Source organism: Schistocerca cancellata, chromosome 4 (genome assembly GCF_023864275.1).
Source record: "Schistocerca cancellata isolate TAMUIC-IGC-003103 chromosome 4, iqSchCanc2.1, whole genome shotgun sequence".
In the NCBI taxonomy this organism is placed as follows: domain Eukaryota; kingdom Metazoa; phylum Arthropoda; class Insecta; order Orthoptera; family Acrididae; genus Schistocerca; species Schistocerca cancellata.
Window position 1 is genome coordinate 934,100,669 of NC_064629.1, and position 27,328 is coordinate 934,127,996.

A 27,328-nucleotide genomic window follows, 5' to 3' on the forward strand; every position below is an offset into this window, starting at 1 on the left:
AGGGTCATGCGTCAGCTGAGTGACCAGCTTCTAGACACCAACGAACACTGACTCAACCACGCACATAAGAAACATTTCGACTTGCCCGAACCCTAAAGGAACGTTTGTAGGTAGGTTCGTTGCATAGAGGATCTCAATAATGGGGTAAGAGTTGTCTGACAAAGGAAAGATTACCTGTTACTTGCAAATTACACTAGAAGGAGTGTTTATTAGGTAATCAGTACTATCATAGAAACTATAGAGTGTTTCGATATAACACAGCAGATCTAACGAAGGAGTGCACCACTTATGTGCCTTTAAGATAGCCAAATTCTTCAGAGCTACTTTTAAGGTGAGAGCTATTATTTACCCATGAAAAGAGAGAAGCGTAGCAGCACCGTCTGTTCCTCCAACCTGGATCCTCAGTCGCATCATCAACGGAGCGTGTTTCCTGAATGGAGATAGCTTCAGGATGTCCCATTCTATAAGGAGAACCAGTAAACTGAAGTATGTAACTATCAGCCTTTTTCACTGACGTCAGTACCTTGCAGAATTAGGGAACACACAAGGTGAGGCAGATAAAATAGGCCACCAGAAATATATCCAGAACGAATAAACATGTCGAGTACAGTTCTCATCACGTTGTTGTGGGAAAAATGGTGAATTTTCTGACGTTCGTAAGTAATTTTATCGTTTATGGTCTCGAATTACGACACCTACATTGTTATTTTTTCAAATGACAACATATATACTTTTTTCTGCGGCATTTTAAAGAAGGCTCTAAGAGAACCTCAACGCCATAATATGTTTGGGATTCAATTAAACTGTAGCAGCATAACAGTGCCGCAAAACCATTGTCACGCCGTCAGGAGAAGAGGTTCAACAAACGACTGTCCTATTATATCCAGATGTAAGCAAACTCATCACTCAGGCATGGTTCTTGTCTTTATATGTCCGCTTGATGGCGTCCAACAGGACGGATGTCCCTCTCAGTCCGCGCTTGTAATCGCAGACAGAACATTTGGATAACATTGTAGCAGTCATTCAAACATCACAAAACGGTCTAGACACTCACTAAATTTAAAACTTCTCTACTTTCATCTGAGGCGAACATTAAAACAAATTGTCTATTGTGAATCACCGACGACGCCCTAAGCCTCCAAATGCCTGTGTTATCGTTAAATCCAGATGAAATTCAACGTGCAGTATTGTTTCTCCAGAATCACTTTATAGCGTGTAGTAATGCTCGAGGTCGACATTTTGAGCACTTGTTACGTTATCCGTGACATTGTTCGTGATTCACCTGTTCATCAAAGCAAAGAGCAACAGAAGAGGCACTTACCTCCCGAACGTAGCTCTCAGCTACTTTGGTCGTAATAATTAGGAGGTCATACTATGTAATGGATACAGTTTAAATATACAGTTTTTATTCACTTTCCTGTGTACGTTCTGCTACACTTCTGTATACTGATGAGGCTCTCTGTAATTTAAACGTCTCTTAAAACAGCCTAAAGTCGATCATTTTATATCTAACTGTTTAGTTTAAGTTCTAAACATCTTAACTAATGGGAAACAAATAACGAAAACTATTTCTTCAAATGTAGGCAAGGCTTGAACTAATTATGAAGTGACGTTATTTCTGCTTTATTATGCTTACATAATTATTAGACAAAAGTCAATACGTCAAATGAACAGCTGAAACTGACATCGATGTACAAGGCTGAAAAAACATTACTGCCTGCTTCATGGTTATCGTTTAGACTTATGGTACAAACTACACTCTGTATTCGAAAACATCTCGTAAAAATAACTGATTACAATGCAGGAGAAGTTTAATTACTACTAGTGTCCTTAGTTTTGCGGCACGAACGTTTGTTGTACACTCGACAGCAAAAAAAAAGTGGGTCACGCTTGAATTCCAACCTGTAGGCTGCACCTGAATGTATGCAACCAACATAGCATATCTGTGTTGCACATCGTCGCAACCCTCAACAGTACAGTCATTGTAAGATACACAATGGGTAGCGCTAGATACTAGTAGAGAACACCGGTCTTTGTCCAGATGTAAAGTAACACCACGAAAGTACAGAAGAGATCAGACAGTCCTTAACGTTTGTAAACTAATTACAATAAGTGATTTTTCAAACGTTATGGGACAACTAATTTTGTCACATAAATCGTTGAATAATTCATAAGCACAATTAAATATTTAAGACAGTATAAGGATTTATATAGTTGTATGGCAATTGGAAACATGTTTCTTTGCTGTCTAAAAGGTTTACCCAACACACGCTGAACGTCGTTCAACGTTCAACGGGGAGTGGTTTCGCATCAACTTTATGTAATACTAAGCAGTTAAAAGACAGCGTGATTAACGGCGGCAAGCACCCTACGGAAATCCCAACATTAACAGCGAATCACAAGTATTATCATTGTTCACATTACTCATCAACAGTTACTTGTACACAAAGTTGTACTTTAAATGACATGACCAACGTCTTCGTTCTGGATCCAGATGCAAACCCAGAACGTAAAGCCATTGTTAATCAAGCAAAGAGTTGTGCCTTATCGAGACTCGATCACTAGGCATAAAGAGACGTCAAATATTGACGTTTGCACCAGTATCAATTATCAGTTCTCAACTTGAACGTAAATGACGATAATGTTTGTACGAAACCAGGAACCCTAACATGACAATTACCTTCTTGGTAATTAACCTCGAAAGGCGTTGTATATTGTTGCATTGTCAAGGAACAAAAGACGCACATGTTTAAAATTGAAATGCTATCATGTAATGCTGGTGACAAGGATGCGAACCCAGCACCTAATCGGATTGTTGAATAAGTACGTAAAATCAGAATGTAGATATCACAGCTTGTCACCTGTAGTGAGGTTGGAACCTTAAATGACGACTGAAGTTGTATTGCCTGACCGGGACTCGAACCCGGTGCCTACCGCCGTCGTTGTCTAACCAGGAACAGACGAGAAATGTCCAATGTTGGACACCATTAGCGAGATATGCGCACGCTTAACTAGAAATAAGGCGACGAAAACGTCTATGCTGACTGAGAGTCGAACGCCACACACATGATTATGACGACACGTTAATAATCAAATTTTTATTCAGTAGCATGTTTAGTTGCAACCCTTAAAGCCTTTCTCATCCCTAGTAACGTGTTGCCTAATATCTGCGATATCATGGTGTTAATTTACAAGTGGACTGACTGCCGTAAAGAGCAATGTTTTCTAGCAGTCGTGTATCATTGACATATAAATGAAGTGCCTCAGCAGAAAGTAATTCCCGTCGTGCAGCACGTATTGTTTCAGAGAGACTGAGTACATGTTATAAGTTCACAAAACGTGCATTATATACTACGTATGTACTGTTATTTGCGTGCGGTAGCGTTCTCGCTTCCCACGCCCGGGTTCCCGGGTTAGATTCCCGGCGGGGTCAGGGATTTTCTCTGCCTCGTGATGACTGGGTGTTACGTGATGTCCTTAGATTAGTTAGGTTTAAGTAGTTCTAAGTTCTAGGGGACTGATGACCTCAGAAGGTAAGTCCCATAGTGCTCAGAGCCATTTGAACCGTTTGAACTTTTATTTGGAGAAGCTGCCGCCCAACCAGTTTACTTTCACATTCCGCTTAGTTGTCGTCGTTGAATACACGTATTCTTAAGGCTACATCTAATGCAGAGCGCTTACAAGAAAATATAGTTTCCCGCGTCATGCTATTGCTAGCTAGGTGAAATATTTTGTGGTAGCTGTGTTTAAAATGAATGTATTTTTGAACATATTGTTCGTCAAATATGAATCGTCAACTGTAGGTGTGCCTGCACATGTTACAGCATAATAGCTGTAGCTGTGTTAATTTATACTGCAGGCTTGGGTAGATTAGGTGTAACGTTTGACCCTTCAAGGGCTGATCGTAGCCTTGCGGCCCCGGTCAGTATAAGAGCGGCAAGCAGAAATACACATAAGGCTGTCTGCCGTAATGGCTCACTAGGAGAGGTCTATAAGAGATAAGAGTCGTCGTTCTCATTGAAGAAGGAGGATGTTCCATCAGAGAAGCTGGCCTACCACATACCACTGGAACGAGATGGTGGAGGATTTGCCTTGAAAGAGGCACCACCAACAGGGCTCCTGGCTCAGGCAGGAAGAGAGTCAGCTCACAGCAGGAAGACAGGGACCTAGTGTCTAGGAGCAGACAAAATCCCTTTCTGAACGCGAAGCAGTTGCGGCGGGAGACCAACTTCCCCGGCTCCAGTGACACGATTCGCCGAAGGCTGAGGGACGCTGGACTGCATGCACGACGATCCGCCGTGAAACAAGAGCTCAGCGAAGACAACGTTTTATATCGGCGAGTATTTGCGGAGCTCCATCTGAGGGTGTCGTGGGACAACGTCATTTTCACTGATGAGAAGGTGTTTTCCAACAGTAACGACGGTCTACGAATCGTTTACAGGCCGCAAGGGACTCGCCATCGACGCGAATATGGAACCACGATGAGAAGAAGTGGCCGGCTATCTGTTACCTGCTGGGGTTGGATTTCTGCGAGAGGGGCGGGGCCAGCCGGTGTGGCCGTGCGGTTCTAGGCGCTTCAGTCTGGAACCGCGTGACCGTTACGGTCGCAGGTTCGAATACTGCCTCGGGCATGGATGTGTGTGATGTCCTTAGGTTAGTTAGGTTTAAGTAGTTCTAAGTTCTAGGGGACTGATGACCACAGATGTTAAGTCCCATAGTGCTCAGAGCCATTTGAACCATTTTAGTGGGGCGGGAATTCTTCACAGGATAGAAGGAACTCTGGACAGCGTGCACTATGCCCACACATTGGAAAATGTGATGCTTCCGTCAGTGCGAATGCTGCACGCAGAAGGGGACGTCACATTGCAAGAGGACCATTCTCCCATTCACAAGTCTACATTTGTTCAGCAGCGGCTCTCCACGATTGGCGTCAACGTCATGGACTGGCCACCACGGGCAGCTGACATGAACCCCATTGAAAACATGTGGGCTGACGTCGCCAGAACATGAACAGAGAACTGGCAGCGAAACCAACCAACTACTGCGGACGCTCTTTGGGACTGCGTCCTGGAAGCCTGGGAGGAAGCTGCTTCTTCTTCTGGCTGTTACGTCCGACGGCTTATACATTCCATGCCAAGACGCATGATAGAAGTACAAAATAATGAAGGAGGCTGAATAAAATATTAAAGTCCTTAAAATATTTTGTTATGTCTTCTTTTTCGTCATTTTTCGTCATTGGGAGCTAGTGGAAGATCGCGTGGCAACAGAAAAGATACAATATGGGTTAGTTTTCGTTTGAGTTGCGTTCTTGATTCAAGTGGGTTTCTTTTGAATATACAGGTTGTTAAATATTTTATTTTGATTTCATTTAAACCCCGTCTAGATATTTACAAAGTAATCAGCGTAGATGGACTCTGTCACAGTAGTTTTTGTTAGCCGGCCGGAGTGGCCGTGCGGTTCAAGTCGCTACATTCTGGAGCCGAGCGACCGCTACGGTCGCAGGTTCGAATCCTGCCTCGGCATGGATGTGTGTGATGTCCTTAGGTTAGTGAGGTTTAAATAGTTTTAAGTTCTAGGTGACTGATGACCTCAGAAGTTAAGTCGCATAGTGCTCAAACCCATTTGAACCAGTTTTTGTTATTTCAAATACATCTCTCTCTTCCCCTCTATCCATGAAATCACCCTCCGTCCTCTACACAATACGCAAACGATTTCATATTACGTTTACTCGCATAGTGCTCAGAGCTATTTTAATCAGTTTTTGTTATTTCAAATACATCTCTCTCTTCCCCTCCATCCATGAAATCACCCTCCGTCCTCCACACAATACGCTAACGATTTCATATTACGTTTCCTCGTTGTTAATATCTCCTCTATTCTCTCTCACACTTCCTCTCTCTCTCTCCCTGACACTTTCGCCGCAAGTGCCCTTGTAATCCATTCCCCTAAAAGTTTATGAACAAATCTAGCGGTTTCCATTGACGCTACATTTCCTCTTTTAATTGCTGCTGTCTTTACTATCTATCATTCCTCTCAACACCTATGCAACCTTATTCTTTGATCTCCCCTTTCCTATACCGCATTCTTCGTTCTGAAAACAGTCCTTCCTTATCGCTCGGTCCTAAGGTAAAACGAACTGTGGCACACATCTAAGTAAGCAATACTTTGCAACCATTTCACGCTTATATTTTGCACTTCTGCACTTCTATCCATTCCCAGATCCCGCCCTCCTTCCTGTTACGCGTCCCTTGACATCTGCATTTACATCTAAATGAATACTCTGCAATTCATAATTATGTGCTTCGCAGGGGGTTCTGCGATCTTGTGGATTAATATTGTATTGATGTGTAAGAGGTGTAGGTTCACATCTCACGTCAGGCGTAGATTTTTAACAACCACAAGTAATTCTTCTTCACCCCTAGTAACGCCAAGTGCAGAACGCCAGTAAGCTCCGTAGTTCAATATCCGCAGTAAAGTTAACATCCCTTCGCTGCCGACTGGGGCAGAGCGGCATTCGTTTGAACTGTTACACATGGAGAAACCCCCTGAAGGCAGAGACCCTGTCACCAGCAAGCCGTCGTTAACTAGAAAACGTATTTCATTTAATGAACCAATGGCCATGTAAGTTCACAAGGCTCTTACTTTATTTGAAACTGAGACGTTGAAAATTGTGGTGCTGGACTGGGATTCGAATTCGATTTCACTGTGTTCCCCAAGATTGCAAACTCTTCTAGACCTCCTCGAAAGGCACCTATCTGGTTTCGAATCCTGATCAGCACAAAATATTCGTTATTTCATTTCAAGCCCTAACATGTTCTCTCCGAATTACTAGTGAAAAATAGTTGCATTTTGAACGTCTCTTCGTGCGTTGTCAACTGTAACGTGTTCGTTTCAACTCACAGCCACATTATGACCTTTCTATCACAACATTACAAGATCAAACGTTTCCTTACATCTTTTCAAGTTCAAACATTCCTCTACATACTACAGTCGAAAACGGATTTCGGTTTGACGTTGTGTTCGTAGTGATCACCAACGACGATATGTTGTGGATTCAACTTATAGCCAGCAGAGTATTTTCCGTCACATCATTGAAAGTACAAACATGCCACTCATAGCTATTATTGGAAAAGAATTTGATAGTTAATGTGTCTTCATGACCACGTGTGTGGGGTTTGATTCCATTCAACACAGAGCTTTTCGTCGCCTGATGTCTAGCTAAACATGCGCACATCTCGCTACTGGTGAACCAACAATAGCTATTTATCGTCTGTTTCTGGCTAGAAAACGACGGCGCTAGATGCTGGGTTCGAATCCCAATCAGGCAAAAAACAATTCTATCGTCATTTAATGTTCCAACATGTAGCTATTGGTGAAAACATTTGATACTTAACTTCTGATTTTACATACTTCGTTAACAATCCGATTAGGTGCTGGGTTCGCATCCCTGTCACAAGCATTACATGATGGAATTTCAATTTTAAACATGAGCGTACCTTGTTCCTTGTGAATGACACCATATTAAGCATCGTTGGGGGTAGTTCCCAGGAAGGTAACAGTTATGACAGGATTCCCAGTTCAGTACAAACATTTTCGTCCTTTATTTTCAGGATCTGAATTGATAACTGATACTTGTGCAAACGCCTACACTTAATGTCCCTTTATGCCTAGTGATCAGATATCAATAAGGCACAAACAAAGCTTAGCTTAGTTAGCAATGGCTATAGCTGCTGGGTTTGAATCTAGGTCCAGAACGACGATGTTGGTCATGTCATTTAAAGTTAAAATTTGTATACACATAGTTGTTGATGTGTTACGAGAACAATGATATTACTGGTGATTCGCTGTCAATGTTGCAGTTGCCGTTAATCGTGTTTTTTTACTGGTTCGTCCAATATCCAGTTTCCAGAGCCCTCGCCGTTGAGCGACGTTCAGCACGTGGATGGAAAACCTTTTCGAGAGCGAAAAACTTTTTTCCAATTGCCGTACAGCTTTGTAACTCCATGTTGTCTCAAGTATTTAATTTTGACTAAGCAGTACTGTAGGATATATGTAAAATAATCTGTTTTCTCAGAACTTTTGGAATGTCACTTGTTGTAATTAAGGTTAGTTTATGAGTGTTATGGGGTGTCTCATCGCTAAGAACGTGTTTTCTAACGTGTTTTGTATGACGAAATTAGTTGACGCTTAGAGATGACTGCCATAAAGACCTTCAGTCTCTAATAGTCTCTTGCGGTATCCATTGCTTGTAGTCCAACGACTGTACGCCAAGGGGTTTTGGTGTTTAGAGGACCTGCAACACAGGTATGTTATGTTGGTTGTATTCGGCAGTGCTGTCAAGTCTTAGACATAAAAACTGACCGCCGCTGGTCGCCACAGAGACTAAGTCCGAGTCGTTCACTTAAGGTGGCCAATAAAACTGACCGCCCCTGACAACTCTAAGTCTGGCCATCTGCACAATATGGCAATCGCGGAAGTGTTAGGAGGAAGTGTTGTCTACTTCCTAGATATTGTTGGATTGGGTGAGCTTGTGGTCTAGTAGTAATCGTCGTGCATTCTGAAGTTATAGTCGGCTGTTCGAGTCCAACTGTATTTTTTTTTTTACCACATCTCGGCCTTCGTCTAAAGTTATGAGTCTGATTGAACATCGAAGATAATTCGCTTCACATTCTACCCATCAGCAATAACAAGTACTTCCCGAAACAATTCCGCAGGACAGCTCGTGGCTGCGTCGCCATCAGAACAGCCTACGCTAGAGCGTTTCCTCGCGCTGCAGCTGCTACCGACCACCGGCCAGACGCCACCCGCCGCCTGAAATCCTCATGTGAACGCGGCGCCACGCTGTCAGTGTATGTGTCAACTGTCATTTTCGAATCTGAAGTACTAGTTATCATCTTGCAGTTAAGCATTGGATTTTATATACTTGAAAATAATAAACTTCGGTTAAGCATTGTAAAATTGAGTCGCAAGTGGAAAAAGGTGAAACATCTGCAACACAATATTCACTTTTGGTATAACAGAGGGGTGAATGCATTCGAACCGTGAATACTCGACGGGAAAACGGTTTGCACAAGGGTAAATTTTTCTTATTCCTGGTGCAGAAAGCTGTGCACTATTTTGCACGTTCCATTCTCAGTAGGTTTACAGCAGATATGAAAAATTGGGATGACTGACCCAAAGTTTTCATTCGAAGAGGAAAGGGCTCCTTGTGGCACTTTCCCAGTATTCGTCAAAGTTTTCTGTAGTAGTTCAAAACTTTCGCTCTAACGTTCTATTTATTTATATACCAGCTGAGTACCCAGATTTACTGGGATATTTATTTCTTCCAATTTTCTATCAGTGGATCTCCTCCTTCCTCGTCTCTCTGACCAACGCCTCCATCACCTATCTCTGTCCACCTCGTCCATCTCCCCTATTCCTCTATATCCTCTAGTTGTCCATCTGTCCTCCCCACCCCCCACCCCCACTCCCTTCCGGTCCCTGTCTGTCTGCTCTTGACCATCTTTCTGTCCATTTACATCAACACCTACATCATAATCCTCAAGCCACTTAATAGCGTATGGCGGAGGGTACTTCTGTTACCACTATCTGCTGTTCCAGTCGCAAATGGCGTGTGGGAAGAATGACTGTCTGTAAGCCTCCGTATTGGCTCGAATTACTCGAATTTTCTCATCGCGGTCAGTACGCGAGATGAAGATGGAAGGAAGCAATGTATCGTTCAACTCTTCCCGTAAAGTTCATCACCGCCTCCCCTCTCTTTCTGTCCATTGGCCTCTTTCCTTCCGTCCATGTCGTCTTTCTCCTTCTAATTTCATCTCCCCCTCCTCCCTCACTTTGTGAATCTCCTTCTCCCTCCTCTCTCTGTCCATTTCCTTCTAACCCTCTATGAGTTCATCTCCACCTCACCCCTGTCTCTGCCCATGTTTTCTCCCCCTGTCTCTCTTCTTTTCCTCCTCTTTCCTTTTCCTGTCAATATCCTCCTCTCCCCTCTCTCTGTCCACATACCTCCCCCTTCTCTCTTTCCATCACGTCCTACCTCTATCTGCGACCATCTCCTCCTTCCCCCTCACTGTTTGTCCATGTCTCTCCTCCCCAACACTTTCCACGTTATCACGCCCATTCCGATAGGAAGCTTGTGGTTCCTACCCCAACAGTATCTTTCCAGATTATAACTAATGTGTGTACCAAATTTTGTTGAAATCGTTTCAGGGGTTTAGGAGCGGTTTCCACCCTTAGCATTGCGCACATATATATCACATATATTTGACACATTTTACACTCGTCTTATACGTATTTCACCTGTCTGTCTAGTGGATTTCGAACTGCAGTTTCATTTTGACACAACTCTTAGTTAATGACATATTTTCCGATGTATGTGCTGCACAGTAATATAAATTTTGGAAGACACATCTACATCTACATCTACATCTGCATCCATACTCCGCAAGCCACCAGACGGTTTGTGGCGGAGGGTACCTTGAGTACCTCTATCGGTTCTCCCTTCTATTCCAGTCTCGTATTGTTTGTAGAAAGAAAGATTGTCGGTATGAATCTGTGTGGGCTCTAATCTCTCTGAATTTATCCTCATGGTCTCTTCGCGAGATATACGTACGAGGGAGCAATATACTGCTTGACTCCTCGGTGAAGGTATGTTCTCGAAACTTCAACAAAAGCCCGTACCGAGATACTGAGCGTCTCTCTTGCAGAGTCATCCACTGGTGTTTATCTATCATCTCCGTAACGCATTCGCGATTACTAAATGATCCTGTAACGAAGCGCGCTGCTCTCCGTTGGATCTTCTGTATCTCTTCTATCAACCCTGTCTGGTACGGATCCCATAGCGGTGAGCAGTATTCAACCAGTGGGCGAATAAGTGTACTGTAACCTACATCCTTTGTTTTCGGACTGCATTCCCTTGGGGTTCTTCCAATTAATCTCAGTCTGGCATCTGCTTTACTGACGATTAATTTTATGTGGTCATTCCATTTTAAATCACTCCTAATGCGTACTCCCAGATAATTTATGGAATTAACTACTTCCAGTTGCTGACCTGCTATATTGTAGCTAAATGATAAAGGATCTTTCTTTCTATGTATTCGTAGCACATTACACTTGTCTACATTGAGATTCAATTGCCATTCCCTGCACCATGCGTCAATTCGTTGGAGATCCTCCTGCATCTCAGTACAATTTTCCATTCTTACAACATCTCGATATACTACAGCATCATCCGCAAAAAGCCTCAGTGAACTTCCAATGTTATCCACAAGGCCATTTATATACACTACTGGACCTTAAAATTGCTACAACAAGATGAAATGCAGACGATAGACGGGCATTCATTGGACAAATATATTATACTACAACTGACATGTGATTACATTTTCACGCAATTTGGGTGCATAGATCCTGAGAAATCAGTACCCAGAACAACCATCTCTGGCCGTAATAACGGCCTTGATACGCCTGGGCATTGAGTCAAACAGAGCTTGGATGGCGTGTACAGGAACACCTGCCCACGCAACTTCAACACGATACCACAGTTCATGAAGAGTCGTGACTGGCGTATTGTGATGAGCCAGTTGCTCGGCCACCATTGACCAGACGTTTTCAGTTGGTGAGAGATCTGGAGAATGTGCTGCCCAAGGCAGCAGTCGAACATTTTCTGTACCCCGAAAGGCCTGTACAGGACCTGCAACATGCGGTCGTGCATTATCCTGCTGAAATGTAGGGTTTCGCAGGGATCGAATGAAGGGTAGAGCCACGGGTCGTAACACATCTGAAATGTAACGTCCACTGTTCAAAGTGCCGTCAATGCGAACAAGAGGTGACCGAGAAGTGTAACCAATGGCTATCCATATCATCATGGCGGGTGGTACGCCAGTATGGCGATGACGAATACACGCTTTCAGTGTGCGTTCACCGCGATGTCGCCAAACACGGATGCGACCATCATGATGCTGTAAACAGAACCTAGATTCAACCGAAAGAATGACGTTTTACCATTCGTGCACCCAGGTTCGTCGTTGAGTACAGCATCGCAGGCGCTCCTGTCTGTGATGCAGCATCAAGGGTAACCCCATCCATGGTCTCCGAGCTGATAGTCCATGCTGCTGCAAACGTCGTCGAACTGTTCGTGCAGATGGTTGTTGTCTTGCAAACGTTCCCATCTGTTGACTCAGGGACAGAGACGTGACTGCACGATCCGTTACAGCCATACGGATAAGATGCCTGTCATGTCGACTGCTAGTGATACGAGGCCGTTGGGATCCAACAAGGCGTTCCGTATTACCCTCCTGAAACCACCGATTCCAATTCTGCTAACAGTCATAGGATCTCGACCAACGCGAGCAGCAGTGTAGCGACACGATAAACCGCAATTGCGATAGGCTACAATTCGGCCTTTATCAAAGTCGGAAACGTGATGGAACGCATTTCTCCTCCTTACATGAGGCATCACAAAAATGTTTCACCAGTCAACTGCTGTTTGTGTATGAGAAATGGGCTGGAAACTTTCCCCATGTCAGTACGTTGTAGATATCGCCACCGGCGCCATACTTGTGTGAATGCTCTGAGAAACTAATCATTTGGATATCACAGCATCTTCTTCCTGTCCGTTAAATTTCGCGTCTGTAGCTCGTCAACTTTGTGGTGTAGCAATTTTAATGGCCAGTAGTGTATACTGTGAATAGCAACGGTCCTAATACACTCCCCTGGGGCACACCTGAAATCACTCTTACTTCGGATGACTTCTCTCCATTGAGAATGAGATGCTGCTTTCAGTTACCTAGGAACTCTTCAATCCAATCACACAATTGGTCTGATAGACCATATGCTCTAACTTTGTTCATTAAACGACTGTGGGGAACTGTATCAAACGCCTTGCGGAAGTCAAGAAACACGGCATCTACCTGTGAACCTGTGTCTATGGCCCTCTGAGTCTCGTGGACGAATAGCGCCAGCTGGATTTCACGCTATCGTCTTTTTCGAAACCCATGCTGATTCCTACAGAGTAGATTTCTTGTCTCCAGAAAAGTCATTACACTCGAACATAATACGTGTTCCAAAATTCTACAACTGATCGATGTTAGAGATATAGGTCTATAGTTCTGCACATCTGCTCGACGTCCCTTCTTGAAAACGGGGATGACCTGTGCACTTTTCCAATATTTTGGAACGTTATGCTCTTCTAGAGACCTACGGTACACCACTGCAAGAAGGGGGGCAAGTTCCTTCGCGTACTCTGAATAGAATCGAACTGGCATCCCATCAGGTCCGGCGGCCTTTCCTCCTTTGTGCGAGTTTAATTGTTTTTCTATACCTCTGTCATCTATTTCGATATCTACCATTTTGTCATCTGTACGACAATTTAGAGAAAGAACTACAGTGCACTCTTGGTATGTGAAGCAGCTTTGGAAAAAGACATTTAGTATTTCGGTCTTTAGTCTGTCATTCTCCGTTTAATTACCATTTTGGTCACAAAGTGACTTGACATCTTGTTTCGATCCACCTACCGCTTTGACATAAGACCAAAATTTCTTAGGATTTTCTGCCAAGTCAGTACATAGAACTTTACTTTCGAATTCGTTGAACGCCTCTCGCATAGCCCTCCTCACACTACATTTCGCTTCGTGTAATTTTTGTTTGTCTGCATGGCTTTGCTATGTTTATGATTGATGAGAAGTTCCCTTTGCTTCCGTATCAGTTTTCTAACTTGCTTGTTTTACCACGGTGGCTATTTTCCATCTCTTACTATCTTGCTTGGCACATACTCATCTAACGCAGATTGTACGATGATTTTGAACTTTGTCCACTGATCCTCAACACTATCTGTCTTGAGATAAAACTTTTGTGTTCAGCAGTCATGTACTCTGAAACCTGCTTTTTGTCACTTTTGCTAAACAGAAAAATCTTCCTACCTTTTCTTAATATTTCTGTTTACGGCTGAAATCACCGATGCTGTAACCGCTATACGATTGCTAACTGCCTGTTCTGCGTTAACTGTTTCAAATAGCTCGGGACTGTTTGTCACCAGAAGGTCTAACATGTTATCACCACGAGTCTGTTCTCTGTTTAACTGCTCAAGGTGGTTTTCAGATAATACACTTAAAAAAATTTCACTGGATTCTTTGTCCCTGCCACCTGTTGTAAAGGTTTGAGTCTCCCAGTCTATATCTGGTAAATTAAAATCTCCACACAAAACTATAACATGGTCGGCAAATTTACTCGAAATATTTTCCAAATTTTCCTTCAGGTGTTCTGCCACAACAGCTGCTGAGCCAGGGGGCCTATAGAGACATCCAATTATCATGTTTGAGCCTCCCTTAACCGTGACCTTCACCCAAATTACTTCACATGTCGGGTCTCCGCGAATTTCGTTCGATACTATTGCACTTCTTGTTTTTATAAACCGCCTTCCCCTTCACTGTCCAGCCTGTCTCTGCGGTATACATTCCAATCTGAGTTTAGAATTTCATTACTGTTTACATCTGGTTTCAGCCAACTTTCCGTCCCTAGTGCTATGTGGGCATTCCGACCGTTTATTAACCGAGCGAGGTGACGCCGTGGTAGCACACTGGACTCGCATTCGGGAGGACGACGGTTCAATCTCGCGTCCGGCCATCCTGATTTAGGTTTCCGTGATTTCCCTAAATCGCTCCAGGCAAATGCTGGGATGGTTCCTTGCAAAGGGCACGGCCGACTTCCTTCCCCATCCTTCCCTAATCCGATGAGACCGATGACCTCGCTGTTTGGTCTCTTACCCCAAAGCAACCAAACCCAACCCACCCGTTTATTAATGAGAGCAGTTGTGTGACCTTTCTATAGACGCTCCTGCAGTCTACTATTACCACATTAACATTGTCATTCCCTGTTGCGTTTTGCCTACTGCTACATTGTCACGTCTCAGGAGGCGTCTTGTCGGGTGTAAGGAGGGAATTCTCTAACCTAAAAAACCCACATGTACACTCCACACGTACTCCGCTACCCTTGTAGCCTCTTCCTACGTGTAGCGCACGCCTTACCTATTCGGGGGACCCTACATTTCTCCAACCGATAGCGGAGGTAGAGAAATTTTGCATCCCAGCTCTCCGCAGGATCGTCTGAGCCTCTGGTCTGAGCCTTCCAATCGGCTCCAAATCAGAGGACCGCTATCGGTTCTGGGAACGACACTACAGATAGTTAGCTCAGATTCCACCCCACGAGCGAGGCCTTCCACCCTTACCAACTCCGCCAACAGCCTGTATGAACTGAGGATGACCTCTGAACCCAGGCGGCAGGAGTCATTGGTGCCGACATGAGCAACAATTTGCAGTCGGGTGCATCCAGTGCTCTCTATTGCTGCCGGCAGGGCCTACTCCACATCTCGGTTGAGACACCTTGGCAAGCAGATAGAGTGAACACTGGCCTTCTTCCATGATCTTTTCGCTATTTCGCTTAGGGGCTCCATCACCCGCCTGACATTGGAGCTCCCAATCACTAATAAACCCCTCCCCCCGCGTGCCTGCTCGGTCCTTGCTGAAGGAGCGGCCACATGACCACTCACAGGCAGAGCAAGCGATGCCACACGGCCAGCCGCCACATTGACCCTCCGTTTCGTGCGACGCGAGCGCCGTTGAGTCCGCCACTCCCTTTGGGCCCAACCGCGCCCGGTACCCGCGAAAATGTTTCGACAGTAGGGACCGTGGGTGAAGCATGTAACACCTGGGGTGTACCATGCGACGCACCAGACTCCCCACTGCCGCTACACTCTGAGGCAGCAGCCTGAAGATGGCTGACCGTGGCCATCAGCACGTTCAGCTGTTCGCGAACAGTGCGTACATACACAGCAATCATACATCCTATCCATCCTAAGAAATCAACCATTTACTGCATAGAGTTAAGTAATCAACTTTCAACTAGACTGATAATTCACTAAAGGCGGCTGATAGCTGACTAAACTGTGGTTACTAGACACTTCTTATTGGAAACAATGAAAATAAGCACTAACTGTCTCTGGACTGTATTCAGAACAAACACGAAATCTTTTCGAAACAGAATCCGGATTGCACAAGTGAAACCAAACGAAAAGATCCACCAGATGACACTATATTAATTCAAGCTTTACATAATGGAATGAAAGAAAGTAATTTACAGAAACCTAAAGAACCTCCTGATATAAAGATAGTAGAACATGAACTTTTAAAAAGCTGTAGAGCTCAACAAACCCAAAAAGCCACCTGATAAACAGGAATCACTAGGTAATATATCCTGGAAAGACATTATGGTTGAGCAGGATCTGCTATGGGAAGAACAGGAGGAAAAGGAACACAGAATTATTAAACAAACCATAATACCTGTAAACGTTTATAACACTGAGCTGCAAGTGCTTTTAGACACAGGATCCCAAATCAGTGCCATATCAGAATCATTCTTTGATCATATTTCATGTAAACCAGGGCTAGTAATATCAGTGAGTGGTGTAAAAATTATGGGAGCTACTGGTAGGTCCAACAAGCCCATTCAAAATCAAGTATAGATGGACTTTGAAATAGGAGGTCAAAAATTTGAAAATGATTTTTAGTGGTCCCTGAACTAAGTGCTGAAATGATTCTAGGTATTGATTGGCTAGACAAGGAAAAAGTAATTTTAGATTGTGGTAGTGTAACTGTTAAGATTAGTAGGGAAAACAAAACAATAGAAATTAAATTTGAAGGTGACAACCAGATCCAAGATGTTAATGTAGAACTCATATTGTTAAAAATAGAATATGGGAATGATGGTTTATCCCAACTGTATGAAATATACCATGTAAAAGAATTATTGGAGGATGATAAAAAATTGAGAGTTTTAAGGAAATTGTTGATGTTATCCAAGAGATTTAATGTGAACAGAAAGAGGATTTATTTAATACCTTGAATAATAATAAGGAAGTGTTCTCTGATGAACCAGGTGTCATAAATAACTTTGAATACCGTATGGATGTCCTGGAACATGAACCATTCTTTGTCAGACCATATCAAGTACCTATAGCTAAGAAAGAAGCAGTACAGGCTGAAATTTATGAAATGTTGGAATGGGGGGGGGGGGGGGGTAATAGAGAGAAGTAACAGTGTATACAATAGTCCACTTATTATAGTCAATAAGGATGGAGGCGTAAGAGTAGTCATTGGTAAACGGACACAGAATAAAATTGTCAGGAGAGAAGTAGACAGACCTGAAAATTTGGATGTTTTATTAGAAAAGTTCCATAATGTAAAATATCTAACCACTTTAGACCTCACTGCAAGATATTGGCAAATCCCATTACACAAAGATTCTAGGAAATATACAGCTTTTTTGTTAGCAGGAAAATGTTACCAATACAGAGTTGTACCATTTGGTTTAAATACCTCAATTTCTGTTTTCATTAGGGCTTTGGATTCTGTTGTATTAAAAGAACTTTGTGCCAGGTTGACTGTATATATAGATGACCTAATAATTGCTACTGATCACTGGAAAGAACATTGTGACCTGTTAAAGAAAACCCTTATTGCTCTTCAAGCAGGGGGCATGACTTCAAAGTTAAAAAGGCGTGAATTTGTGAGACAAGAAATTAAGTTTTTAGGACACATAATAACCACCTCTGGGATTGGCAAGGACCCAGAAAAGCTTAATGCTATTAAAAAGTTCCCTCCTCCAAAGAATAGGAAGGAATTAAAAGCGTTTTTGGGTCTTTGTGGGTTTTACCACAAATTTACAAAGGGGCAAGCTTTTAACAGCCCACATTTGAACAGCTTGTTGAAGAAAAATAGTGCATATGTTTGGACATCTGAAAGTCAGAAAGATTATGAAAATTTGAAAACTACGTTAGTAAGGGAAAACATTTTACATCATCCGGCTTTAAGTGAGCCATTCCACATAATTACAGACAGTAGTGCTTATGGTATTGGTGTTGAAATATTTCAGGAAAACGCAGAATCTGAGGAAACAGAACATAGGACCACTGCTTTTGCTATTAGGACTTTAACTAAATATGAGAAAAACTATACTATTTCAGAGAAAGAGGCTTTAGCAATCATTTGGGGGTTAAAGAAATTTAGGAATTATTTATGGGGACATAAAACTATAATTCATACAGACCACAAGGCATTAACCTTTTTGCAAACTGTCGACTGTTTACCGGCAGGTTGAGTCAATGGGCCCCATACTTACAACAGTTTGATTATGAGATATTGTATATTAAAGGTAGTGACAATTAGGTAGCTGACGCTTTATCATGATTGCCTGAGGTTATGAACAACTTATCGAGGGAATGTAATGAAGATGGCAAATTTCATATAAGATATATTAAGGAGGTTCCTGGTAGGAAAAGAATCGAGCAAATTTGTAAAAGCATGAGGTTCCACCAGAATGAAGATGAAATATGGAATTCAGTGAAAGTTAATTTTAGTAACCCTAACTTCCCACAAATCAGTAGATTTTACAAGATATTTAATGGAGTTTTATACAGGACAAATAATACCAGTACTGAAGAATGAAAGGTGTGTTGGCCTAGGCAATTTGAGACTGAAGTGATTGATTATTTCCATCTTGCCTTAGGGCATTGTGGTCCGAAAAAGTGTATTGAAAAGTTAACTGATGTGGTCATGATTAATGTAGGTGCTACTAAGAAAATTACTGATAGAATAAGATCTTGTGATGTATGTCAGAGGGCAAAAGTAACAAATAGAGTAAATCAAGGTTTCATGCAGAATACAGTACCAGAGGCCACATTAGAATTACTGTCAGTGGATTTGTATGGTCCTTTACCTAAAGCCTCAGAGAATTGCTCTTACATTGTCGTAAAGTTGGAAGTGTTTTCCAAATTTATTAAATTATATCCAATCAGGAAAGCCACTGCTAAAGGAGTCTTTAGCAAGATGACTGAGTATTTTAACACCATTGCTAAACCTAAAGCAGGCTTGTCTGGTAATGGACCACTATTTATTTCAAAAATCTGGAAAGAAGGCATGAAGCAACATGACATTCAAGTTAAATATATTTTGGCCTACCACCCGGCTAGTAACCCTGTCGAAAGATATATACGTGAGTTAGGAAGGTTAGGTAGAAACTACTGTCACCATAACCATAAGGCCTGGGGCAGATTTTTAAGTGACTTTGAAACGACCATGAACAACTTATACCATGAAACCACCGGTTTCACCCCTGAAGAAATTCTGGCGGACTGTAAAAGTAAAAGTATTATTGAAGAGATCTTACAATTCCCACCTATTATAGGAATTAACCTGCATGAGAAAAAAGAGTTAGTTAAGAAGAGAATGAAAGAGAAAGCGGCCACTAGATGTAAAAGGCATGATAATAACCTCAAAACAACTAAATTTAAGCTTGTAGATTATGTTTTAGTGAAGACCCATGAAAAATCTAGTGAAATTAATAATTAAATTTCTAAATTCAAATACATTTACAATGGGCCTTTTGAAGTGCAAGGAACTCCACATGCAAATGTTTATTTTCTTGTGTATCCTAGGTCAAGGAAGCCTTTAGAAGTTAGAAATGTAGTTGAGTTGAAGTTGTATGTCCACGGAAACGAATGATGAATGAAATGTTGTACCCTCAGTGGACATGTTCTCTTTGCATTGTCAAGTGTCTGACGAGCACTAGGTACATCAGTCGTTTCCAGCACTACTTCCGTTTCTTTTCGTGTTGTAAATCTTCCTCTTCATCATTCAGAACTTTTACTATCTTGTGATTCTTGAGTTTCTCCTGGCGTATTTGATAATCAAAATATCCACGGGTGTGCATATATGGAGTATGACCGCACGAGGATTCTGGTACAGACGTCGAGATACTGGGACAGCGTTGTTAGAGAGGCCATCGAAATTCGCACCAATAACGACCTCATAAACCGTGACTGTGGCTATAATCTTAGCAAGGCTTGGGAACCAGCGATTGGGTTAATCAAGAGTAAATCTAGCAAACGTATAGTTGTGACGACCACGACGGACGGAGCCATCACACCGACGTCATCTCAGACGCCGTCGCAATCTGTTCCACCGCGCGACCGTGGCGCGGGGCGCGGATGGCGGAGGGAGCGCGCCGCGGGCGGAGGGTATTTAAATCGGCAGCCGCTGCGACCGAACCCAGTTCCCTCTGAACAGCCATAGCGTACGGATCTCCGTGCCGGCACGTTCACAGGAGCTCAGTCCGTCAGTTCACCTGATGATGGCCACATGTATGATCGCCGAAATATTGTGCCCATTGGACACTATAGACCGGCAGCACACCCGTGGATATTTTGATTTTACTATCTTCTTTCCTTCTTCTCTAACAAAGTAAACTAAAAAGGTGGAAATAATGTAAGATACTGTGTATTGTCTTTGGCCAAGCAAATGAATAATTAAATTGGGTACACTAGAAAATGACCAAGAATAATGTAAGTATAGCGGATATTGTAAAGAGAGAATGTAATAGAAAAGCAATTGGAAAAAATATGGATGAGAAAAGGTAAGAATACTGAAAACAAGGTAAATGAATGCTGTAGTATGACTAAATGTAAGAACATTTTTTGAAAATAGGAAGAAATATGGTATTGAGAAACTGTATGTGTGTTCAAAATGGAGGAGAGATACCTGACTAATGTGTGTAAAGTAGATGTGAGATGTATGTGTCTAGTGCCACAAAGGGTTGGCAGAAAGCACTTGCAATAGGATTTAAAGTTATTGTTCTGATCTTTACATATTTGATAATCTAAATGTGTAATTAAACTGAATATTGACTTTAAAAGAAATATTACTAGTAGTAAAGTGGGGAGAAAAACCACAAATCTGGGACTTTAAAATACCAACTTAACATTGTCATTATATCGAAAAATTCATTTAAATTTTTCTTGACAAATGATGTGTATGTTACCTGATGTTGTCATAGTGTAAAGAAAGGTTTATTATTACCAGTGTCTAATCACTGCTTCAAAGTTGCAAGTTTTCTGTTTTATACCAGTAATGCAATTTGTACCAAAGATGTGACATAATGATCAAAAAACTTAAAGATGATGACAATAAACTGCTCAAAAATATGTTGTTGTGCAGCAAAACAAGACAAAAGAATAAGAATGCTGTGGTCCTGAAGTTGAGGACAACCAAATACGCTATGTGAGCAGTAGCCAAAGGACTTGTCATTGTGGGGCCAAGGAGTTGATACGTGGTCACGAACTGCCAAACCTAGAGGATGGGGTAGTGTGTCAACTTAAAAAGGTGTTCTTTAGTGTTCTTAATCTAAATTGTGTTTTTGTGCCTAAATGTTTACATATAAAGACTGCCAAACCGATAATGGGCAGAATGAGTAACATGGACTGCTTATGCTGAGGCAAGCAGTGAAGTAAGTTTGGTTTCTTGACCAATGTGTTATAGACTAACTGTTCTCACTGAAGTCAGTGAAAAGTTATTATCAAATATATATGGAATCTTGTTCAAATAGTTATAGATGTTTTGAGATTAGGTTTTCTGGTGTAACTTAAAAATGTGGACTGTCTTGCTTTAAAATACATGAGTGATGATTAAAGATGGGTTCTGAATATGTTAGTGTGTTTATGTAAAAAAAACTCTTGAAAGCTACTTTCGTATTTAAAAAAATCAGTTGGAAAATGTTCTCATAGCTGTTTTGTGTAATTATTGGTACATATGTGGATGCAAACTGAATCTTTTTCAACATGTCAGGCTCGCAACGGCCTGATTGGCTCATTTTAGTGTTAATTAACTCCGAAACGGCGCAACGTATCGAATTTTTCTCTTAACAGTGATTTCTCAGCACACCCTACTCTGCAGTACCCGTACAAGCTTTTCAGATTGTTTCTGACCACCCTGTATAACGCTCCTGTCGTGACACTGAACTAACCCGGAAGTATTCCTTTCATCTGGCCACGCGTAACGGTTATGCTTGAAGCTTCAGTGTATCATTATCTTCCTACCTATGTTTGGTAACTGTTCCAGTGCATTTCACGAGTAAAAACGATGAAAATATTATCGAATGGTTACGTTTTTGATTCACTCGGCACATTTGTGAAGGTGATGCCTAATGCTGGGTTCACAATTGCGTTGCTGCTGACGGAAACAACGTAGCGAAATATTACTTTTTCAAGTGAATCAATATTAGAATACAAAGTCACCTATTGACTACACCCAGAATTACGACAAGCTGAATAGAAATTTAAATCGGGAATATTTATTTAACACGTAAACCACCAGCGTATGAAACGCAAATTTTCGAGATATCTCAGTACTATCAAGAACAATATAAACCATCACTTAGACCTGGAATCATCCAATGTGAATTGCTCAAATGCCAATGAGAGTATCACTTTCTTCATGAAACATTAACGGCATAATTATAAAAGTAACTTTGGGACCAAACCTTCACATTTTCGAAATGCATGGAGAACACGACATTACCCTCCAGAGCACGCAACCAAGTAGCAGAAATAGAACCAGAACTCTTTTTCTCTCTCTCTCTCTGGATCGCATAAAAGGAATTAAAATTGGCCATTCAACGGCCATAGTACCCCATCTTGTCATTCCTTACATTTAGTTCTCAAGACAAGCTATTATTCAGAGTCATACAGGCTGCCATCCTATAACGGCCATTGAGCGATGCGAAGATTGCATTTTCATCAGAGAGTGAGGTGGCGCAGTGGCTAGCATACCGGACTCGCATTCGGGAGACCGACGGTTCAGACCCGTGTCCGGCCATCCTGATTTACGTTTCCTGTGATTTCCCTAAGTCGCTTCAGGCAAAATTCCAGTATGTGTTTTTGAAAGGGCACGGCCGACTTCCTTCCCCATCGTTCCCTAATTCCATGTTTGGTCCCCTTCTCCCAATCAACCAGCCAATCAACGTTTTCATCCATCGAGATCTCATTTCATCTGTGTGTTATTAACAGCAGTCCAGCGGTTGGTACCTCCGACTCAGACATACATTAGCCGTTGCCGTCATATTTCAGTACGTCGTCTGTTTGAGGGAGAGAGAAGCATGTCGCCGATCGACGGGGAAAACAAACTTTTTTCTCCAGGAATAGAAAAAAAGCTGATTAGCCGCTGTGGACACACTTCCGCGGTACCGTACTGTGGTCTCTAGGAGCAAGCATATTTTTCACCGAAACACTTCTCATTCCAGCAAAGCACGAGATAACTCGCGACACTGACGGTGGGAAAACTGTATCGCCACCCTACACATGTGTTGTACTTTTCTAGTATCTGCAGGTGCTCTGAAGACATCACTAAACTAAAGCCGGTCGCAGACAGCGGGAATGTTTCAATAACGAACTTTTGCAGTATGAAATGTTCCAAAAACTAAAATACACCGTTTTTGCTTCCCGTCAACAGTGAAGCTTAGGAGAGAGATGTAACTGCACACAATTTACACCATCACATGTTGTTCAGAATAGGGTATGGCACACAGCATCTGTTAATGAATTGGGCACTCTTTATCGAAGTTATATAATTACAGTAAGACTCGCTAGACAGCAGAAAAGATTCAGTACGTTGCCTCAAAACAATCCTCAGGTGCTTTGCACTTACGTCTAAATAGTACATGACAGTCTTTGTTGACATAAAGGTAGTTTACTAGTCCGTAGACTATGAAGTGTTATTAAACATCCTTTATGGATGCAGTGATGGGCCGACATTGCAAGGAATGACTGGAGTAACACGCACACGCACCATAAGGTGAAGATCCTAGGTTGTCTCTCGTATTCCTTTGAGATCAATAACCGAGTGCGCTAAGTTTACGATCTATCTTCGTTTCTTTTGAGCTCCATTTTCGTAAAGGTCGATTCTGTGGGGAAAAAAACTCACAGCAGATTGGGAACCAAATTTGAACTGCCAGTGGTAATCTGTTTAGCATTTTCCGATTGCTTCATCATAATATCAAAAGATAGAAACCTTTCAGGTAAAAATCAATACGCTAAAAGAAATCGCCGAACGAAATGGCTTTAATTAGCTTTCAAGAAAACAGAAGTAGAGACCGAAATCAATTGTAACCCACCAAAAATGCGTATAAAATACATAGCCATTGTGACATTATAGCTCCTTTCCGATTTTCCGACTGCGTCCATAACAGGCTGTGGCATGTAGTAACAAGTGGGTGGAAGGAGCAGACTTAAGCTGGTCCAAAAAAAGGACTGAGCCTTGCGAAGGCAGAGGGCAATGCCAAATAGGGAGAGAGACGGAACCCAGCTGCCGTCTGAGAGGAAATGCGCGCCTGGAGACCACCGAAGGGGCTGGCGCTAGTGCCGGCGCTTTTTCGCTGCGCGGTAAGGGACGGCGAAGGGTGAACTGGAGTTTCTCTGCTGGCCGTAGGGGGCTTCCCAGACGACATTGGATCACGTCCGTGCTGCGAAAAGGAACGAGAGTCTGCTCGTAATCTGCAGGAGTGGAATTTTTGACAACTATTCACCATTTTTGATGAGGTAATAAGCCAGCGACATCAGCTTCCGCTTCAGTGACTATCGTTAACAAACTCGAGCTGCTGAACGTAGAACAGTTTATTAAGTCACAATGCAAATTTGTTATTTTTACTTAAGACTATTTCCTCGGTTCCATTATCTGAGCCTTCACCACTGAGATGTGACCCATGCCCTCTGCCATCAGCGTCCTCTCCAGCCCCACGTTAACTCGCCTAAATGCAGCATTTATTTTTTATTTTTATTTATTTATTGTTCCGTGAGACCAAATTAAGGAGAAGTCTCCATGGTCATGGAACGAGTCAATACATGAAATTATTACACGATAGTAGAAATAGATAAAATGAAATACAAGAAACGTATTCAGGCGACAATTTCTTAAGTTTAAATAAAGAAAATCAACACTGGAATTTGTTTAATTTTTCAGCTCTTCCAGGAGCTCCTCGACAGAATTGAAGGAGTGAGCCATGAGGAAACTCTTCAGTTTAGACTTAAAAGCGTTTGGGCTACTGCTAAGATTTTTGAGTTCTTGTGGTAACTTACTGAAATTGGATGCAGCAGAATAGTGCACTCCTTTCTGCATAAGAGCCAAGGAAGCGCATTCCACATGCAGATTTGATTTCTGCCTAGTATTAACTGAGTAAAAGCTGCTAACTTTTGGGAATAGGCTAATATTGCTAACAACAAACGACATTAAAGAAAATATATACTGTGAGGGCAATGTCAGAATTCCCAGACCATTGAATAGGGGTCGACAAGAGGTTCTCGAACTTACACCACATATAGCTCGAACAGCCCGTTTTTGAGCCCAAAACACCCGTTTTGAATCAGAAGAATTACCCCAAAAAATAATACCATATGACATAAGCGTATGAAAATATGCGAAGTAGACTACTTTTCGTGTTGAACTGTCATTTATTTCAGATACTGTTTTGATGGTCAATAAAGCAGGATTTAGTTTCTGAACAACATCCTCAAGATGGGCTTTCCACAACAGCTTACTATCTATCCGAACACCTAGGAACCTGAACTGTTCCGTCTCGCTTATAATATGCCCATTCTGTAAAAACTGAGTCTTACTGTGATTTAGCATCAAATTATTTTCCACAAGCCACGTACTTATTGCATGAACTACGTTATTTGATACAATATTACACACAAAATCCTTCACTACCTAGCTGGTGTCATCAGCAAACAGAAATATTTTTGAATCACCTGTAATACTAGAAGGCATATCATTTATATAAATAAGAAACAGCAGTGGCCCCAGCACCGACCCTTGGGGAAAACCCCACTTAAGAGTGCCCCATTGGGACTGAACATCACTACCACACTCAATATTGCGGAGAATTACCTTCTGCTTTCTGTTCTTAAAGTAAGAGGCGAACCAATTGTATGCTACTTCCCTTACTCCACAATGGTCCAACTTCTGCAGTAATATTTTGTGGTCAACACAGTCAAAAGCCTTCGTTAAATCAAAGAAAACACCTAGCTTTCGCAATCTTTTATTTAATCCGTCCAAAGCCTCACAGACAAAAGAGAATATAGCATGTTCAGTTGTTAAACCATTTCTAAAACCAAACTGTACATTTGACAGCAAATTATGTGAATTTAAATGCTCCATTAACCTTTTATGTACCACCTTCTCGATAACTTTAGCAAACACCGATGGCATAGAAATAGGTCTATAATTGTCAACATTATCTCTGTCTCCCTTTTTATAAAGTGGCTTCACTACCGAGTACTTTAATCGGTCAGGAAACCGACCACTCCTAAAGTAAAAGTTACAGATATGGCTAAGTACTGGGCTAACATACATAGAACAATACTTCAGTATTCTGCGAGATACCCCGTCATATCCATGATAGTTCTTGATCTTTAGTGATTAAATTATTAACTCAATCTCCCTCTTGTCAGTTTCATGGAGGAGCATTTCAGGTAACAGTCTCGGAACACTTTTTTCTAAGAGCGCTATATGATTCCCTGTTGGGACTAGGTTTCTATTTAGTTCACCTGCTATATTCAGAAAGTGATTATTAAATACTGTACATATATGCGACTTATCAGTAACAAGGACATTCCCACTACGCACTGATTCTATATCCTGGACCTGTCTCAGCAGGCCAGTCACTTCCTTTACGACTGACCATATGGTTTTAATTTTATCCTGAGACTTAGGTATTCTATCTTCATATCACATACTTTTTGCCTTCATAATAACTCTTTTAAGCACCTTACAATACTGTTTGTAACGGCCTGCTGCAATTAGATTTTGACTGTTTCTAACGTTTTGTTATAACTGCCACTTTGTTCTACAGGATACTCTTATCCCTCCAGTCAGCCACCGAGGCTGCCTGTTTGTGTTAGTACTCTGTTTTGAACGTTCTAACAGAAAGCAACTTTCAAAGAGCATTAAGGTGAGGTCGATCATGATGGTGAAACAGTTGCATGAAATGCACATTTGTGCCACCAGTTTGAGTAGCTATCTTTACCAGGTCACCACCTACATCATATTCCCCGTCCCTATCGAAACTGTTCCCTGCTCCACCCACTATCACTACCTGATCCTCCTTCGTAAAATTCCTACATGACTCCCCTACGCTCTCAGTCACTAGACTTCACAATGCTGGTGTCCTGGTACTCACTCCCCAACATTTCCTGCAACTGCTGGCCCACACCTCTATCGTGAGAACTACCTAGCAGCAGAACCTTTTTTTTTTTTACTAGACTTTGTGACTAACCTAGGCCTCCTAATTGTTGAGGACTGCTGCATGTTCCCTATATCTACAGCTACACGAGTCTCCTCTCCACTCAACTCTGACAGCTGGTCAAAAAAACTGTCTGAATCACTACCGTAAGTATTCGTGTTCCGAAATCGCCCCTACACTGCTATCAAATGCTAAATTTACGTTATTG